Genomic DNA, 17,970 nt, shown 5'->3' with positions numbered 1-17,970 from the left:
TTTTCCGGGCTTTGTAAAGAATTTTGTTGTATAAAAATAATATTCCTAAATTAATACTATTAATGTGCCCAAAGAAGTTATTGCCTATTTTTTGTTAGTAATGTACCTATGTACCTATTCGTTATTTATTTTTGAGATTTATTTATATATTTTATTTTAATAACAACAAAACTGCATACATATTTTTTTTAGTTTGACCATTTATTGAAGAAAATATATGTCGTGGCATGCGCACCTGACTACCATCAATATGTGTACAAAATCTTATCTGTATATAATTCATTTAAATGACCTTAACATCATTAAAGATAAGCATAAATAGAAACCGGAAATATTGGCATATTGTTGAAAATTATATTTATATTTTAATATTCTATAGTCTTATGATTTTATTTATTTATTTATATTAACTACACATGATAGAATATTGTATTAGTGGATTATATTTTAATTTGAACGATAATTTCGACAAACAGAATATATCTCCAATGTTGGTAGGGCATGCGAAATGCGAGAAGTCACGCCCTTGAAACGCCTTCGCCGTTTTTTGCAGACTGACGTAGTCGCGCTTTATTTCCTTTGTTTGAATAAATGCAGAATGCCATATAGTGCGACATCTAACAGAAGTTTTGACAACTATTTCAGTGTTTATTAAGGACTGATAGTCTTAGTGTATATAGTCAAGGAAAATAGTTATTCAAAATATTCTTTAATATATTGTGTCACAAATAAAATCTGTTTGAATATTTCCTTTCACTTTGATTTTAAAAGAAAAACCCAGAAAGAATAGAAAAAAATTTTTGGTTCATGAGATAGTTTTGGGAACTCTTGTGGTTTTCGAGTTCTCAGGTAAAGCAAAAAGGGCGGTTAAATTGGAAATAGCTAGCCAGGGCATATAGCTTGAGATTTCGGCACGTTATAAATTAACATATATCAGTATCGAAAATGCGTTGATGATTAATAAAATAATTATACAAAAACCATTGCAAATAAAAAAAGAAGTTGGTGATAAAGAACTGAATTTTAAGGTCACATAACATTACCTGTGAAAAAAATATGTACTTTGGATAAGGGTAAGTTTAATTAAATCATCTTGATTGTCTTATTTTGATCATGAGGATCTGTGGTATACAGAATACTGAGACACCCTATATAACACCTTGCACTGAAAGGATCAGTGAAGAGATTATTTTTGTAAACTAATTTTTACTATCATCTATTGTCAGCTAGGCATATTTGCCCGCGCCTACGCGTAGCGAAACAATTGAAAATTGATATCTGATCTATTCCTGAATGATCATAAGATTTTGAATTTGAAATATTATAGTTATATAGGTTGCATGCCATTGGGCATTATTAGTGGTTTTTCAGTATTTTGTCAGTTATGTACCTTCTCAGGTTGCAACTAAATACCCCAACTCCGATAAGCTCTGGAATTTTAGAGCGGTCTGTACACTAACATTATCTCCCCTCAGGAGGTCGGTTATGTCCATATTCCAGTCATCTCGACTAGGGATAGGGAAATTAATTTGAGTTGGTATAACATCTGATTGCGAGATCATCAGCAGAAAGCTGTGGCTTTCTATATCTTCCAGTAATTTGTTGTCACTTTTTGGCCTCTTAGTATCTGATTATTTTAATATGTATACTGTCCAGCACATTTCTCTAATAACGTATGGAGAAACGGTAAATCTAATAGAAATTTCAAAGCAGCTGATGGTGTGCAGCTGACTGCTCCATTGATTTTTAGACCACCAAACTATCAAGCCTACAAGATCATAGGTTTAATGACCATCACATACAGCCAGACTAGTTGTTTAGGACCTACATCCCAGATTTCACAAAAAAGTACTGAAAACTAGTTTCTCTTTTAATATAAACATTCTAAACATTTACTTTGTAAAATTAAATATAGAATCGTTTAGTTATAATTTGTTTTTCAACGTATTGAAAATTTTATAATTCTTGTTGATACATATATCTAAATTCTTAATCTGTATTATTTAATTCTAAAGACAATATTTAATAAATCAGCATAATCAGAATATCTTATACTTTATTAATCCTATAAATCTAGAAATTATATATTTTATATATAATTTAATAATATCTACTGATGTCCAGATATCGATTAGTTCCATTTTCTAGAGGTGACCCTTAAAATACAAAAATACAGGATGTCCCTGAAAGGTTTGTACAGAATTCTACCACAAATTATTGAGGTGAAAATAGATCGATTTGCCTTATCCTACCTTAGTACAAAAGTTGATAATTACGGAAATACAAGGCGTCAAAGTTAATAATTTATTTTCTAATTTCTTCACGTGACGTTATAAAATTTGGTATACCTATAGGGTTTTTTTAGGGTGAAAAATTCAAACATGTTAATAAATTTTATGTATGATGTAGAGGACGCCACATACACTGTATGGAGCATTTGTAAACTGTCTTAACTTTTTTGCCATTCACTGTACATGATTTTGAACTGGTAACATTTGTTCGTCTACGTGTTGCGTTTGAAAAAGATATACCTTGTTAATGTCGCTAGGAGCAACCGTTTGCTAAAAAATGTAATTAAAGGACGATTTAACTCAACTTACCTTAGTTGATAGGGTGCAACCAAACAAACTGCAATACAACTGCAAAATAAGCAATAAAACAAAATTGAAAATATGTTAATTTTATTAATTATGCAAAAACACTAAGTAAATGTTCAAATAACCACCGTTTTCATGTATACAAAGATTAATACATCGAAGAAAATTAAACTGTACTCTTTGCATCATTTCCACATCTTGCTTTAAAATATTCACTGAATTTTGAATGCGTCTCCATAATTCCTCTTAAGTATTTGTGGGTCTGGAGTAAACCATTGATTTTAGAGTACCCCCATAAAAAATAATCGAGGGACCTCAAATCTGGTGAACGAGGGGGCCAGTTTTCAGGAGCATCAATACCTCTACCGATCCATCTGTTTGGATATTGTTGGTTTATAGACGATGGGGCATTCCACATTTCACTTTAAATATCCACAACCAATTTATTTTTTATTTTAGGTATTTATTAATGACTAGCTTGTTACTAAGGAGTTATTGTTGTTTTAACATACCAAAATATTATCGATGAAAATAAATCCAGATATTCTTAAAATGAATTAATGAAGGACCCCATCTTGAAATTTTTAAATTATCATAACTTCTAAATTCCTTAATCGATTTCACGAAACGACGGCTCATTTTAAAGAACTATTAGTAAAATTTATATTTATGATATGGGAATAAAAATATTATTTTCCTGTGCAACAGTAGACGACGAAAAGTGTATTTTTATCTTAGGTTATATAAGCGAAATTTCGAAAAAACGACAATTTTCTGTAACACTAGCAGTTGTGCCCTATAGCGGTGAAGTTATAAACTTGAAAATATTTTAAATCAATTTCCTTTGACCGTATTTATTCATAGATTTTTTACCCCATAATCGTAGTGTGTCTAGTTTCCTATGTACAACTGCTCCGTACCTTTAATGGATCACCCTGTAAATGAAGACTATTAAGTTCGAAACCGGTTATGTCTGGTGCTGTTGAATGATTGTAACTGTTGGGTGTGTGATTCAATGCTGCTTGTAGCTCGCAGAGTAGTTGTTTCCAACAATAGCATTAGTAAAAAAGGTTTTTTTTGTCTAGTACAAAAGTCAAGTTTTCATATCACCTGCAGATTAGTAGACAGATCACTGTTTGCCAGTAGCTACAAAGCAATGCTTTATGCCCATAGGTATTGAGTAGCAAACATATTTTTAAAACATATACATTATAGGTTATATCTTACCCAGAATCAAATATGTTTAACTCGTCAATTATTTTTTCGCAAAACATTTAAAATTTATGACCTTTTAACTTCTGGCCAATTTATTACCTTTTAATTACTACCAATATTTCTTAGTGCTTCTGGTCAATTTTTAATTTTTTTGCAGATTCTACACATGAAATCAGAAAAATGGTAAAATTATTTAGAATTCCTGTTGAGGACACAATCATTGGCCAAATTATACGGCTTGATTTGACGAGAAGATTTTTATAATTAGTTACAATTAAGTTATACCTTTAAGGCAATGTAAAATTATTTGTTTTTGTTGTCTATAATAAAAAAATTGATCTATACTTTACATGGGAAATTATCTGTTTAAAATATACTGATGTTTTCAGATATTTTGTCATCTGTTTTACACTATTTATTGTTTCAGATACCAATCTAATGGATTGCAGTCGTCAAAATAATTTTGAACTTCACATTGGCTAATCTGGTTATACATAAAAGAACGTACGTATTTGAGTATCATTATAGGTATACAACTTACATTTAACATTCATGTAGAAACAATTTGATGTATTTCTTGCACCTTATTCATATGAAGTTATTACATTTGCTTTTTATTAATCATTCACAGAACTACCAATTCTATTAATAATTATCTTTTGTTAACTTAACTCATTTCATCATCCACTAAGTGTAACATAATTGTATAAGCAGTAGGGATTATTTATAAACACCTGAAATATTAGAAATTGTAAAATTTCATTATAATATTTTATCATATATATATATATACAGTGCGCCCCAGAAGTAACGCAAAAATTCGTATTTTAGGGTTTGGCCTACTTTACTTTGACAGGTGCGAAAAAAAAGCCCAACGATTGGAATGGACAGGTTTGAAATAGCAACAAAAGTAGGTACCACAAACTGATGCGAAAACGGTGCCCCAGCAAAAAATGTGCTTTGGTTGATTGTAGGTACATGTTTTTATGTAGATTGGGTAGTTTCACCCGATCACAGCGGTTAGGTAATGTTTTGAAGACTATAGTTAGCGAATGCAATAGTGCCTCATATCATTGTGGCAGTTACAAATACCATAACTTTACATTACTATGGTCTTGCGTTTAAGTGAAAAACAAAGAATTAAAATCCTAATTATGGTTGGATACGGAGAGAGAATCCGTAGTTATGATGAAGTGTGTCAATTATTCAATGCCAAGTATCCAGAACAACCAATACCTCCATCTACAGTATGTAGATTAGTACGCAAATTTGAAGATGCTGGACATGTTAGAGATCTATCTAGATCTGGAAGGCCAACGACAGTGACGGAAAATGATAGGCAAAATGTTATGTTTAGCTGTCACTGAAAATCACACACTGCCGTTCGTCCTGTCGCCGAAAACGCCAATACATAAAAACATGTACCTACAATCAACCAAAACACAAAACATCCACAAATTCCCATTTTTTGCTGTGGCACTGTTCTCGCATCAGTTAATGATACCTATTTTTGTTGTTATTTTAAACCATGTTCATTCCAGTCGTTGGCTTTTTTGTCGCACCTGTCAAAATAAAGTAGGCCAAACCCTATATCGATATATTTCCCTTCAAAAGGGCTATCCATTTATGCTTAAAAAATTAGGTAGTGCTATTTAAAAATGTCGATGATGTCATAGGTTTATGAAACATAGCGCAAAAACGGTTTAAGCAACGTGACAAAATGACAATTCCTATTTACTAATTGACGTGTTTTTGAGTTTTTGTGAAAACGCAACACAAAATAAAATACGAATTTTTTGCTTTACTTCTGGGATGCACTGTATATATATACAGCGTGTCCCACTAGTGCGGGAAAGTCCAATATCTATGTTAAAATGAGGAATATATGGATTTTTCTTTTTGTTGTGTTGCCACATTTCTCGGAATGTACAAATTAAAAATATATTCAACTATACAAGGTGTTCCATTTTTCCTGGACAGACACCAACTTTGGTTTTTTAAATGGAAACACACATTTTTTATATTTTTTCGGATTCTACATCAAAAATAAAGGGTACTTTGTGCAGAATAGTTCTATTCAAATATTCACAGTTTTTGAGATATCTCGCTTGAAAGGTTTTTCTAGTCGATATTGGTTGCTTACATTTTCTGATACTGACAGGTTATACTAATAGCTACTAAGCCCATTTTTTTATCAGATGTTTAGTAAGGATGACTCTTCCGAATCATGCTCCAAAAACTGGCCTGCGTTATACAGGGTGGCCAAAATATCATGTCAAAATTGCCAATTGATAAATTGAAAAATCTCGATTTTTTTTTAAATGCAACGCCCTGTATATTTTCATACCATGAGATGCAGAATTAAATTCTCTACAACTTTGCTATACCTGCTCCTATACCAAAATTCATTAGTTTTTCATGAAATCTCATTTCTATGAAAAAATGCGAAGTTTACAAATTGCTTATATGTAAAATAACGTAGTAGGCTCGATTCACATAAGGTTTAATAGAAAGAAAGGTTTAATAGAAGAAGAGAGGCCCATGGTAACTGTTTATTGGCAAGTCGTATTTACCAAGCTTATAATCCAGATTTACAAAGATATCCTCTTACAAAGTGTTTTGTAAAACTGAAGGAGAGGTTTGAAAGTACAACAAATACAAATTATGAGAAGACAACAAGAACACACGCATGCAGTTTCCAAAACAGTAAATTAACATCGTGCATTTCTAACAAAAGTAATAAAGACCTAGTTAAATTAGTAATTAACAGGTAACCGTTGAAAATGTCTGCCATTTTTCTATAGACATTGAGCAATTCTATGACGAAAATTGCTTGACATATTTCGCAGCATTTCCGGAGTTAGGATCAAAAAAGCATTTCTTATCTTTGCCTGTAAATCTTCTACATCTGTCGGAGGAGTTTCATACACCCTGTCTTTTATATAGCCCCATAAAAAAAATCAAGACAAGACAGGTCTGGGGATCGGGGAGGCCATGGAATTGGCTACCTATCCACTTATCTGGGTACAAATCATTTAAGTATTCTCTAACCTGAAACAGTTTTTCTATGAATTTACATAACTTACATAATGAGAAAACTTACCGCCAGTGTGGAATGTGCAGGGGCAACATCATGTTGGAACCACTGACTGTTTAAGTCATCCACAGGAATATGTCCCTGCAATTGGAGCAAGTTGTTTTGTAAAAATTGCAAATACCTATTACCAGTTAAGTTTCCTTCAAGAAAATGTGGTCCAATGACATATTTTCTGCATATTCCCGCCCAAACGTTGACTTTAAAGCAGTGTTGATGATCTTCTAATCTTACTAATGGTGATAATTATGTTGACTCTCTCGACCAGTATTGGCAAAGGATGACTCGTCAGTGAATAACACCTTTGAAAAAAAAAATTTCATCTTGTAGCTTTATAGTTGCCCACACAAAACTGTACTCGCTTCTGAAAATCTTGCTGTGTTAAGAATTGGTGATGCTCAGAATGATAGGGGTGGAAGTTGTTTTTCTTTAACGTTCTATTAACCACACTTTTGGAAATACTAATTTCATCACTAATTTCTCTGACACTTGTAGATGGATTTTGGACTGCACATTCCAAAATGTCAATTTGACTATCTTGATTACCACATGCATTTCTCATAATTTGCATTTGCCGTTCTTTCAAACCTCTCCTTCAGTTTTACAAAACACTGTACGAGGATATCTTTGTAAATCTTGATTATTAGCTTGGTAAATACGACTTGCCAATATACAGTTACCATGGGCCTCTCTTCTTCTATTAAACCTTTCTTTCTATTAAACCTTATGTGAATCGAGCCTACTACGTTATTTTACATATAAGCAATTTGTAAACTTCGCATTTTTTCATAGAAATGAGATTTCATGAAAAACTAATGAATTTTGGTATAGGAGCAGGTATAGCAATGTTGTAGAGAGTTTAATTCTGTATCTCATGGTATGAAAATATACAGGGCGTTGCATTTAAAAAAAAATCGAGATTTTTCAATTTATCAATTGGCAATTTTGACATGATATTTTGGCCACCCTGTATAACGCAGGCCAGTTTTTGGAGCATGATTCGGAAGAGTCATCCTTACTAAACATCTGATAAAAAAATGGGCTTAGTAGCTATTAGTATAACCTGTCAGTATCAGAAAATGTAAGCAACCAATATCGACTAGAAAAACCTTTCAATCGAGATAACTGTGAATATTTGAATAGAACTATTCTACACAAAGTACCCTTTATTTTTTATGTAGAATCCGAAAAAATATAAAAAATGTGTGTTTCCATTTAAAAAACCAAAGTTGGTGTCTGTCCAGGAAAAGTGGAACACCGTGTATAGTTGAATATATTTTTAATTTGTACATTCTGAGAAATGTGGCAACACAGTAAAAAGAAAAATCCATATATTCCTCATTTTAACATGCAAGGAAAAAATATGTTGAAGGTCTCAAAATGTTTGTATATGATGGCCATTTTTGGGAAAATTTCGAAATTCAAAATGGTGGTCACATAATGACGACTATAATTAGAAATTAAAAAAAAAATTCAGTACCTAGTTTAAAATCATCTATCCATGGAAAATACCCTAATCTAGTAGTAAGCTTTATGATTTTGGACATGCTGAATCCGAATTTCATATTCTTAAAGTCTAAAAGTGGTAACAGACATTTTTGATTATTTTTTTGGTTTTTAGACCATATCTCTGGAAAAAAGAATTTTTTGTCTAAAAGTAGCTTATTTTATATTTTTTGATGTACTGACTTAGTTATTGGATTATGAAATCTAAAAAAATTAGGGCAATTAAAAGGGGCCATTTTTTACCATTTTTTGGCCTTTGTGATCATATTTTTCCAAAAAAGGATAATTCTCTATAAGAATCTATTTTTATATTTGTTGACATACCGACTTAGATTTTTGTTATCCTGACGACTAATAAAATTTGGATGATGAGATCTGACCATTTTATTTTAGCAATTTTTGGCATTCTTTGACCACGTCTCTGGAGAAATTATATTTGCCTAGAAAAAGCTGTTTTTATGTTTTTTGACATCATAATTTCGATTATTGAGATCTTAAAGTATAAACAAATTTAGGTTGTAAGAACTGGTCATTTTTTGACAATTTTTTGGCGCCTAGGAAATTAAATAGGTAGGTTTAAATTACTAGGGTTCCGATAAATTAGGCATTTAGTTTTAGATCTTGACGCCTTTGGCTATATTAGATTTAAGGTTGTTAAGTTTAGGGCTTGAAAAATGGTCAAAAAATGGCTAGTTCTTAAATTTAAATTTGTTTGTACTTTAAGATCCCAATAATCGAAATTATGATGTCAAAAAAACATGAAAACGGTGTTTTCCAGACATATCATTTTTACCAGAGAAATGTGATCAAAAAATGGTAAAATAACATGGTCAGATCCCACCACCGAAATTTTTTTTTAAATTTAAGTCTTCAAAAATTGAAGCCAGATGATCAAAAAATATAAAATTAGGTTCTTCTACTCAAATATTCTATGTTGACCGTCCTGTGTTGAGTTCTGGTTCTTTTCTTGTTGTGACTATGTCTTCTAAATTCTTCATATATACTATGTCTATCAGACATTTCACATTTTGTTGCTTTACAACAAACAATACCGCCTAAGTGACATTTTTATCAAAATTCAGGTTTCCCACAAAACACCTAAATAACATGCATCTTCATCGTTCATACTTTTTAAGACTGCAATTGAAGTAACACTTTGTTAGTTATTTTGATGCCAAGAACGTAGAATTAGATCAGTTTTTCATTAATCACAACAAAGCAGTTTTTTTTAGTACACTAAAAAGTTGACATTTATTTTCTATATCTTGTTTCCAGAATGTACTTCCTATTAGTAATTAATTTGTTTAGTAAAATTCTATTATTTTTAATCCATTATATTTATTATTATTTTTTCTTTTTTTGGTACAATAACTCTGTTGTTCCATACATCCCATTTCCCTGTTTGCAGTGTTTCCGACTTTTGCATTGCAGTTACCCATATTATATTCTGAAGAATGTCATAAAATTCTTAAAGATATTAGTTCTTACATTGTTATGTTTTTTTTCAAGATGTTGAAACTATTAGTCCAATGCCCTATTTCCCTCTCTATCCTTGTTTGTGGCACCTCTGAATAATACATACTGTATTTCCCATTTATACTATTGTATCCATTTCCTGTTTTTTTTTGTTTCACTTATTCATATTAACTGTAAATTCATTTTTTCTGTTTGTTCTGTAATTTCCAATTACTTTCCAAATAATGGAGTTACATTCGATATTGCTCTACCATTATTATTGTTTTCATCATCACAATTTTTCTCATTAATACCCATTTCATCCTCATTCCCTTCATTACTATTGTATTCCTCATTATTATTAGCAATACTAACAATATTATTATTATGACTATAATTACAACTATCCTTGTTTTTATTATCACTATTACTAATGTTGAATCTAGCTTAATTTTTGATGTCATAGGTTCTATTATTCTTCTCTCCTTGTTGCTCCATCTCCACTCGATCCCATTTACTGTGATTTTATTATATCCGATTTTTAGTTCTTCTTTTTTCCCTCATTTCCCATTTCTTAATATTTACTGTTTCTCTTATTTGTTTTTTGTGAGATCTGTTATATACTATCAGGTTTGTTATCTTTCAGTTTGATTTTATTCTGCGAGTTCACTAAGCATATTTCCCTGCCCATCTAAGTAGTTCTTTTGATATTAACCCTTATTGTGTTTTTCTATCATATTGTTGATCTTAAACATTAAACTGTTTAATTTTTTTCAAAATCGCAAACTAAAAAGTTATAATCAGTTTTCTAGTCAATAAAGGCAATTAGCTTTATAATTTTGTTTAATTTTTTTCTGCAGGTTCTGTTTGTTATTGATAGCAAGTGTACCTAATCTGAAAATAATTATTTAACTAAAAGAAAAATTATAGCAGCAAAATATAACTTAAAAAAATAATTGATGGAACTCAATTAATATTGAACAGGAAAAGTAATATAATTTTGAGTAGGATCACCCTATAGATTTGTTGCATTTATTTCTGCAACATACTGTAAATGCTTATGAAAAATTTATGTTAAAAGGAATAGGAACTTTTGACAACATTCAATGAGGTAGGTTGCACACAAACTGCTGATCCTCTTCGGGCCACTTCCACCCCGATCGAACGAGTGGCGTCATTGGTATTATAAATCGAATAGTGTTGTCTGCTACTAAATTTCAGTTTTGATCTGCATTTTTGGAGTTTCCCTGTGTCCTGTATTGAAGTTAGTTTCGTGTTTTGTCATTATTTTTGTTCTTGGGTTTTTTACTTTTACGTTGTTATTTAAGTACTAATTAGTTTAAACATTTATCTAAAACTATGTTGGTTTGTATTTCTCGGTCTGTAGATATAATAGTATAATTTGTAGTGTGGCTACTTATAAAAGTACCGTAAAGTGGGAAAAAATGAAATAATTTTTTAATTTGACATATGAAAATATTTCGAACAAAAGTGATCAGGTTTTGAGGGGTTCAAATTATGGTGACCTTGAATTTGACTTTGAAGTCAATTATCAAGGTCATTTCAAGGTCAACCTTGATTTTTTAATCGGAAACTCATATTATTTATTGCAGATTCGTATTCTGCGGGAAAAAATACGCAACTTTTGTATGAAAAATTTTTTTGAAAATGCTTCGATCTCTCGCCAGAGTGCATTGTACTTTTAATGTTCCATTTTAATTCTCAAGCTAATATCTTGAAATAAGCAGAATGGTGAAAAATGTTTCCAACAAAATTTTGTCAATTATCAAGGTCATTTCAAGGTCAACCTTGATTTTTTAAATGGAAACCCATATTTTTATTTCCGTTTCGTACATGCATTATTTCCCGCAGAATACGAAAATGTAATATGAGCTTCCATTTAAAAAATAAAAATTGAAAATACCTTGATATTTACCTAAAATTAAATTACCTTGATAATTGAATTTAAGATTAATTTTTAAGGTGACGATCGCCCTGAAACCTTACAACTTTTGTTGGAAATATTTTCCACCATCCTGCTTATTTCTTGAAATATTGGCCTGAGAATTAAAATGGAACAGTAAAAGTATAGCCCATCCTGGCAAGAGAATGAAGCATTTTCAAAAAATTTTTTCATACAAACGTTAAATCAAGTTAAAAAGTCAAAGCTGACCTTGGAATGACCCCCTTGAAACCTGATAATTTTTATTTGAAATATTTTTTTATAAAAGTCGAATTAAAAAAATTATGCTGTCAGGTACATAAAAATGAGTCACCTTGTATATAATTTTACCTACCATGTTTTGTAACAAGAAATACCTATAGATTTATAATTACTAGATACAAGAAAAATTTGCCATTTTACAGAATGTATTGAGAGATTAAGTAGATCTATACGACTAAAGAACAGATTGTATTGTTTTTGTAATAAGCAAATAGGAAAGTTATTTGAAGTGTACATGTTTATTTGATTGTAAAATAAGGTGGATGATCCGGATGGACGTTATTTAACATTAAAAGATAAATTACCTAAAATGTAACTGAAGTTAATTAACAAATGAAACAAATGTGTGGTATAATTCTTTTAGAACTTAATTTTGACATATTGTAGTGGTTAAGTCTTGTATCATAACTTTCAAACTGCAAGTTTTGATTGAATCAATAACTCAGATGAACAAATTTTTTTCTGAATATTTCTCTATTGTCAATGTCTTAGTCGTTGCTAAAAATGTTATTGTTGTATGTTACAGAAGTAGGTACAGATTTATTTCTATTTGGCCAACAACAAATGGCCAAAAGCATTTAGTGTTTATTTTAATATCGTTTTCTGTTCGTGTTATGTAATCTCGATAATCATGTTTCATAGCATTTCTAACAGTCTTTCTCATATTGGAAAATGCAATATAATCTAAATTAATTATATATTTCTTCCACCGTCGATGCAGTTTATATTTGTCTTTGATTAAGTTTTTGGTATTTATAGAGTATCAAATGGGACAATTACTAACAGTTTTCTGAGGAACATCGCGGTGTATTTATTACTTGAAGTTTAATGTAAAATAAAGAAACAGATTTGCTAGTTTTAAGGCTATGAAATAAATCATCTCAATTAATAGTGTTAACTTCTCTATTAATGCTGTTAATCTGCAATATGAAATTTATATCTTTTGTAAGGCGCTTTGCTTTTTAAGAGTGAGATTATTTAAAGTAGTTATCCCTTAACTTACGAGAGGGCGGATCCATTAGCTCGTCTTGGGTCCAGGGGACCTGGACAGGGACCTGAACCAATCTTAGGTATCACACGAGGCAGCATTAATGGGGCCCTCAATAAGTGGGCCTATCAAACTTTAGGTCTGGATTGGAGGAGAAATAGAGGATGCAGGCAGACCCATAGTTTTATACATGGACCTAGCAAATCCAAGAAAAGATGGCTGCTGAGCCTCAGTCGAAGAGCCCTAAACCAAATGGTGGGGGTTCTGACAGGCCACTGCAGACTTAGGAGGCATTTAAGCTTAATAGGAATTGAGGAGGACCCTCTATGCCCGAAATGTGGCGAAGGGGAGGACACCCCTGTCCACCTTCTGGGACAGTGTGCAGCCTTTGGGAGAATAAGACATAAAGTCTTTGGTGCTGAAGAGCTGCAAGGGGTTGAGGTGAGAGACCTTCCATGGACCAAAATCCTGGCGTTCATTAGGGCGTCGGGCAGGTTCGAGGAGGGTCAGAGGCAGAGAGTGGTTAGGTAATGGGGCGGCGGGGTAGGCAAAAAGGGCCCACTTGTGGCCTAATTGCCAGGCTGAAGCCGCCCCTTTACTACTACTACTACTACTATCCATTAACTTAGACATATACTTGGCAGATATATTTGGCCCACTGTATGAATCTGTATCATTACAAGATGAACCATTTGTACAAGAACACTGGGGCCTTTAAGGTTTCTGTAGAAATTGATGGTTTGACACAATTTAGGTACGATATGCCACTGCAGATAGCACAACAGATAACAAGATGACCAAAGACTTTACCATCACACACAGTACAGTTTTCCGCCATTGTCAAAAAAATACTCTCGATAAGTCAGTGTATAAGATGAACAACTGAAATGTTTAGATTATGCTGTTAAAGTTTGAAGAAAATCCATGAATTACACCGGCACACACAAAAAAAAGTGCCCTGTTACAGAACACCCACTTATATATTCCCACATATTTTTTCCTGCTGAATTCGAATCCGAGGTCAGAATTGGACCATCACCCTAAGATTTTTTGTCGGAGCCAAAAAGCTACGTAAAAACCAACCAGACCGAGAATGAAAATAAAACAATGCTAGAGGGACGCCAGAGTTGTTTTTCGATATCTTCAATGGTTAAAAGGATATGAAGGGTCATGTTTTCAGTCACGTGACCCACCCACAATTTTTGAAATTAGCGATCAGCCCGTAACTTTTTTATTTCTCGACCTAGAAGGATGCGGTTTGGTTTGCTGGAATCTTAAAATGAAATGCTAGAGGGATGGCACAGTTATTTTTTCGATATTTTTAACGGTTAAAAAGTTATGAAGGGGTTTTGTTAGGTCACATTTCCAGTCACGTGACCCACCTAAAATGTTTGAGATAATGGGCCAATTCTGACCTCGAATTCGGATTCAGCAAGAAAAAGTACATGGAAATTATATAGTACATTTTCAAAATTTATAATTTATCATTATTTTGGTCGGTTTTCAAGTGATTTTTCGGCTTTTATGAAAAATCCTATTGTGATGGGTCAATTCTGACCTCGAATTCAAATTCAGCAGAAAAAAATATGTGGGAAATATAGGTGGATGTTCTGTAACAGAGCACTTTTTTTTTTAAATGTTACGATATACTGGATGTTTCAGTTCGGATGAATTAAACTTTAACCACAAATAGAACTCAATAAATAATTCAGAATTGCCTTATAAAGCAAGGGCCTAAGTCTCACCGTTTTCACTGTTCAGGGTTGGTTTTATAACAAATTCATTCAAATTTGATGCAGTGTTAACATTTACACATGTGCATAATTTACTGTAAAATTTACAAATTTTTGTATGTCAATGGGTAGTAACTTTTACGCCAATGACCTAATCATTTGGGATTCATTTTTAGATTCCATGGACAATTCTACATAAAAAAGATATACTTGTTGTAAATTGGTATAGTGTATCGTTTTACCGAAAATCTCAGTTGAATGGGAGACCGTTCTTCTGATCTCAGAAATTTAGTTTCTTAAGGATAGGAAATAAATTTTAAATTATTATTATAATGTCACATATTAACTTAGAATTCAAAACAATATTATGTCTATGGAGGTGCCATTGAATATGCTGTTCACAGCACTGTAGCGCAACAAAAAAATGAGTTCAGAGGAGAATTCACCCTCCGAATTCAAAACATTACGAATGCAATAAATAAAAAGCAATTTACCAGTGGTTTCGCCGATGTAGAGACATATTATTTAATATTGTTTTGAATTCTAAGTTAATACGTGAAAAATTTACTTTTTATCCTTAAGAAACAAAATTTCTGATCAGAACAGCCTCCCATTCAACTGAGATTTTCGGTAAAACGATACACTATACCGATTTTCAACAAGTATACCATTTTTATGTAGAATTGTCCACGAAATCTAAAAATAAATCCCAAATGATTTTATTAGGTCATTGGCATAGAAGTTGGGGTAAAAAAATCCCGCTTACTACCTACCCATTCCTACGCCACTGACATACAAAAATTTGTAAATTTTACAGTAAATTATGCACATGTGTTAACACTACACCACTAACCACTAACACTACACCAAATTTAAATCAATTTGTTATAAGCATACCAAAGATTTAATAAATAATGTGATTTTAAAAACCGACCAATGCGACCTTGTATAGTGAAAACGGTGAGACTTAGACCCGTGCTTTATAAGGCAATTCTGAATTATTTATTGAATTTTATTTTTGGCTAAAGTTTGATTCACTCGAACTGAAACACCATGTAGATGTATAATATTCTTTTGTGGTGCACAGACTTTTTAGATATTTTTTCGTCAAGATGTACCGAACTGCTGAAACATCAAATTTTCAACATAGATAGAAACAAAATAGATAGAAGGCTGCTACAAAAATTTACAAAAGAAGGTCTAGCATTTTAATGCGTGTGTATTATAGCTTAGGCTTAGAGAGCGAAAATATATGAGTATTTTATTATACATATCTGCTCCGTTATGTCTTATGTACCATATTACATGTACAAGGGAAAATCTATAGATTTAATTGACTTAAGTAATTATTACACTGTTAATTGTGCTTATGCTTACACTTTATGAATATCAAATTAAATTTTTATGTGTACTAAACGCATTACTCTTTATATATAGTAGCCACTTAGAACAGTTTCTTGCTCATACTATGTCACCGAAATCGTCACTCAGTATTTTAATTTAATCACAGGCTGCAGAATGAACTGGTTTTTTGTAGTTAATTTTTTTTTATTTATACCAAACGGTAAAAATGTAACTGTAATTATCTACTCATGCAGGAATTATTGAAATGATTATCAAAATTAATAAACCAGTGACGTGTTCCCACCTCAGGAATGCCATTAAACAACTCACGGTCAAAGTTTGTAGGCAACTTTCCTCTTTAGCGATCAACTAACCTGGAGGTTAAATTGTGAGTAAACATTGTATATTCATAGTTTAATCACTTAATTAGTTCGCATACTTAACCGATATTTGCAACATTCCTAGTTAACAATAATTGGCCGACTTCTAATTTGGACTCGCCCTAGTCTAATCCAGAAGTAGGTCCAGGAGAATGTGATAGTACTTTTAAAAATAAGTAGTGCAAGTTTTTCATATGAATTTTTTTTATAAAATGCTTCTTCGTAATATGATAAAGTTTAAAAAAATACTATTTTTTATATTTTTCAAAGTAATGGAAACATACAAATTAAATTTGGTACACATCATACCTGGATAGGTACCATTAATATATGGTAGTACCAAAACACTAAGCAACCTGTAGCAGAAATATAAACAATCCCTTTAATTAATTTAATAGAAAGTAGTATAAAGCTTTCAGTTTTAAATGAAAAAAAATTTCTTTTGAACTGATTTTTTTTTATTTTGCATTAGAGAATACAAGGCTTTGATGAATCAAACTAATTTCTTGTTTGAATCATTTTTATGAAACTTGCACATTGGTAATGCTAAGATTATACAGGGTGTTCCACCTAAGAGGGATTCTTCTATAACTTTGCAACTGTAAAATTTATTTAAAAAATGGTTTTAATATTTGTCTGGAATCATGTACATAATTTTGTTATTTTAATTGGAACACCCTGTATATTATTGCAATTTTGAATTCCTTGGTTAATATTAGGTAGAGTTTATTAAATCTACAGGGTGTTTAAGACTCACTATTTTCGAGATATTCAGTTGATTTTGAAAAAAATCATGATATCAGCTTTCTAAATGAGGGTAGGTAGATAGCATTTATACCGTAAGAGTTAGAAAATTGCATTTTTTTTCGTTTTGGCATAAATTACTCGATCTTGTAATCTGTGAGCAAAACGTGTACTTTATTCAGACTCGGAAATACTGATACACCTATTTTTAATAATCTTACGAGTTGAAAAACTTTTCTTTTTCAAATATTAATTGTCATGGGTGAATGCAAAATTGAACGCCCTTTTGACTGATATAAGTTTGTCCATACTTATCTCTAAAAGTTTTACAGAAAAATCAGGTTCTTTTCTAAAGTCCAAAAAAGTAGCTATGTAACAGCGTCAAGAAGGTCTTGCAAATAATATTTATTCCACTGTTTGATATACAAAGCAAATTAAATGTAACTAGTTTTGATTAACGTTGACGTTGTAGTCATTTTGCTAAGTAGAGAGTAAAAGTTTATCATATTTTCAAAACGTTGCTGACGCAGGAAGAAATGGTTGATATGGTTTCTGTCCTCGGTGAGTGCGACAGAAATCCGTTATTGGCATCACCAATTTATGCACAGCGCTATCTAGACAGACCACCTTCTTGATCTATTAAATGAGATCTCGGTTAACCTCACTTAATTATCCAACCAGAATTCAGAA

General features: G+C 31.7%; 1 protein-coding gene across 5 annotated transcripts in view; it reads left to right on the top strand.

The window, feature by feature from the left end:
• The window catches only part of LOC108905221 (catenin delta-2), a gene marked incomplete at its 3' end in the record, with an annotated part of 112,089 nt that overhangs the window by 14,054 nt on the left and 80,065 nt on the right, over positions 1-17,970 (top strand). For all 5 annotated transcript variants that reach the window (XM_018708013.2, XM_018708011.2, XM_018708014.2 and 2 more), the window contains 1 exon segment: positions 4,240-4,316.

Source organism: Anoplophora glabripennis, unplaced genomic scaffold (genome assembly GCF_000390285.2).
Source record: "Anoplophora glabripennis isolate ALB-LARVAE unplaced genomic scaffold, Agla_2.0 scaffold68, whole genome shotgun sequence".
Taxonomy (NCBI): Eukaryota; Metazoa; Arthropoda; class Insecta; order Coleoptera; family Cerambycidae; genus Anoplophora; species Anoplophora glabripennis.
The sequence above is the reverse complement of the archived record's forward strand: the minus strand, read 5'-3'. Positions and strand labels throughout refer to the sequence as shown.